This window comes from Puma concolor, chromosome A3, assembly GCF_028749965.1.
Source record: "Puma concolor isolate L17-30 chromosome A3, mPumCon1.1.hap2, whole genome shotgun sequence".
In the NCBI taxonomy this organism is placed as follows: Eukaryota; Metazoa; Chordata; class Mammalia; order Carnivora; family Felidae; genus Puma; species Puma concolor.
This window is the reverse complement of record NC_141669.1, coordinates 3561012-3564455: the sequence shown is the minus strand read 5'-3', so window position 1 is coordinate 3564455 and position 3444 is coordinate 3561012. Positions and strand designations below refer to the sequence as shown.

At 40.5% G+C, this 3444-nt stretch overlaps 1 non-coding gene across 1 annotated transcript; it reads left to right on the top strand.

The window, feature by feature from the left end:
• Positions 1-1238: 1238 nt before the first annotated feature.
• LOC112864412 (U6 spliceosomal RNA) lies at positions 1239-1345 on the top strand. Its single transcript, XR_003223959.2, has one exon. It is a non-coding gene; the product is annotated as a U6 spliceosomal RNA (small nuclear RNA).
• Positions 1346-3444: the final 2099 nt, after the last annotated feature.

Sequence of the window (3444 nt, the reverse complement as noted above, 5' to 3'; positions counted from 1 at the left end):
CAAATTAAAAAAAAAAAAAGATTCTCTCTCTGTCTCCTTCTGCCCTTCTTCCCCGCTTGTGCACTCTCTCAAATAAAATGAAATAAAATAAAATAAAATAAGATAAAATAAAATAAAATAAGATAAAATAAAATAAAATAAAATAAAAAATTATAATGAATAAATATATGGGCTCTTTTATTGGTGCATTAAATACATAACAAGTTTTGGTGTTGTCTCTTCTATATTTTTTGAAGACAGAGACAACATTTTAAGATATGCAACGATTGTAATATGGTATGAAAATATCTATTATCCAACCTGTGCACAGGGTCACAAGGACTTTCAAGTGTCTGTGGCCTGTTGACTATATTCACTTAATGTAAATTTAAGTTGGAGGCTAATGAAGATAGAAAAGAATTATTTTCTATTCAAATTTATAGATCCCTCCTGAAATGTATACAAAGACACCTCAAGGATAAAAACCCTGCATATCCGAACCACTAGGGGAACGGAACCTTCCCCCGGAATCAAGAGACAGTTTGTGAGAGACAAGTGACAGCTGTTCTGGGGGACAGAGGAATTTGGGCCATCAGAGACAGGCGAAGGACCAGGATGGGTAGAGCCAATACGTGTGACAGTGTGTTGTTGATGCGTGACTTACAAAAGGAGAGGGGTGCCTCGTGACGTTTAGAAATAGATAAGGTATAGAATAGGAGGGCTTTTGTGCCATTTGTGAGTGTTTTGTCTTCACTGATCTAATTTTTTTCTAATTTAAAGAAAAAACCATATATATATGGTATGAATGAGAAAATAACATATTATCTGCCATAATATGTATGTATACGGGGTATACAGAGAAACATGTAGCTTTCTCTGATTAGGTTATACATTCTAAAGGCGAGTCTCTGTCTCGCACTTTATTCATATGTTTCCCATTGCCGTGTTCTGCAAATCACAGACGTCCAATAAATCCTGCTTTACTTAAAATCCTCCTTAACAGTTTTCCTGATGACTCACTCTAAGAACTATGTATCAAATATTAATCCTTGACATTACTTCTAAATCAAATTGTTTTTACGAGGAAATATACAGACGTAAAGGTGAAGATCTATGCACTTAGGGGTCAAATGCACCAATGGAGCATTGGGGACAAAGTGCACAGGACAAAGCACAATAGGGAATTCTTTAAATAAATGATGATGCAGGCACATGATGACACAGGGAACATTATGTAGTCATTAAGGTCATAATAAAGAGTGCTCACTTCGGCAGCACATATACTAAAATTGGAACGATACAGAGAAGATTTGCATGGCCCCTGTGCAAGGATGGCACGCAAATTCATGATGCGTTCCATATTTTTTACGTATGAATGGATAAAGAAGATGTGGTATATCTATACAATGGAGTATTACCCGGCAATCAAAAAGAATGAAGTCTTGCCATTTGCAGCTACGTGGATGGAACTGGAGGGTATTCTGCTAAGTGAAATTAGTCAGAAAAAGACAAAAATCATATGACTTCACTCATAGGAGGACTTTAAGAGACAAAACAGATGAACCTAAGGGAAGGGAAACAAAAATAATAGAAAAACAGGGAAGGGGTCAAAACAGAAGAGACTCATAAATATGGAGAACAAAGTGAGGGTTACTGGAGGGGGTGTGGGGGGGGACGGGCTAAATGGGTCAGGGCATTATGGAATCTACTCCTGAAATCATTGTTGCACTAGATGCTAACTAATTTGGATGTAAATTTTAAAAAAAAATTAAAATTAAAATTAAAAAGCATTTTGTAAAAAAAGTCAAAAAAAAAAAGATCATGATAAAAAGTATGGAAAACACGGAGATATATTTCCGCCATGTTTAACTGAAGAAAGCAGTAATAGAGTGAAAACGGCCTGAGGCCAAATTTGTGCAGAATTACACACAAATTTAATGTGTAAACAGAGGTAATTTACAATTCATTCTTGAGTGAGAGGCAGCTTACTCCTGGAGAGGACAACCCAGCGGCCACGCCCTAAGCAACACCCTCATCCTTGGACTTCACCACTGTCATCTTGGACTTCACCACATTTTAAGATGTCAGTTTACTAAGTCAACCAGTGCCGAGGAACAAAGGTTATCTGCAGAATGCCCAGTCTAGAAGAGGAGTTTGCAGATGAATAAATGTAGGGGGGGAAGAAAAAACTAAATCAAGAACGTTGTGTCACTCAGAGTGCCTCCAAAATGGATCCCAGCACCACACACTGGTTTTATGTCCTTGGTCTTAGGTGTGAGCAGAAATCGAGAGTCAGATGCTTAACCGACTGAACCCCCCAGGCGCCCAGCTCTGTTTATTTTTAGAGCGTGGAGTTTCTTCTCAGCTCCTAAAGATATAGGTGGATTGGAAGGGGTCCAAACCACAAGGATAGTGATTACGGAGAGGGAGGGTCTGCCTTGAACTTGAGGTGGGCAGCAGAACAATGGGCTGAGCTTGGCTGAGGTCAGCTGTTGGGACAGGCTGTGACTTACCTAACGTATCACAAGGGTGGATCCCATGGCGTGAGAAGAGCTAGTTAGCACGAAATAAGAGGGTCGAACCTGAAAGAATAGGAAGAAAGAGGAAAAATATCCCCAAGTGTTCAGAGATGGTGCTGACAGCCTACCATGTTGGAAGTGACCTCACCAAAGACCGAGAAACCCTGAATATGGAAGAACAGAGTTCTGGTGGGAAGAGGAAGCCATCAGGATTGTCCTTTGCTTCTAAATGCTAGAACACCCCACCCTTGAGGCCAGATGACAGGTATCTGGGTTTAGTGCTTCGAGAGGACTTGACAAAATAGCTCCAATGGTTCATGCAAGGATTGCAATTGTGAGTTTTATCTACGGGGGACGTGTACTGCAAAACCCAGCAGAGTTTTTGCTGGAAACAGGCATCTTGGACCCGCAGGCCTGGATTTTGGATGAGCTCAACCCCGTGCGTGATCTTGACTAAACCGCATCACTTCTCTGATCCCAGGACACAAGCACAGTTTCTAAAATGTCTGCCGTATCGTCTCAAAAGACCTTTCCAAGTGTAAAATTTTGCTTCCCCCTCTTGTAATTTCTGAAAAATAAAAACTGTCACACCCCAAAGTCCCCTTTAGTCAGAAATGAGCTATATTTTTTATCACGTTCACAGGAAGCTTGGTCTAATAGACCTCACTGGCTTAACAAGAACTCTTTCCTTTTGTCGTTTGTGTTTGCTAAATTTTGAGTCTTAAAGAACACTTTCAAATATTGGAGGACCTCATGTGTACAGACTGAATCCAGCAAAATGGCAAAATCTTTACAGGGCCTGCAAGGTCTTATAGGGCCCAAGCCCGATTCTAGGGCACACATCTCACTTTTCTTCCACTTGTTCACGCAGCTGCAGCCACACTGCCCTTCTTGACTGCTCTCCATCCACAAAGTTCCTTCCCACAAGGTCACCGGCTCACAAGCC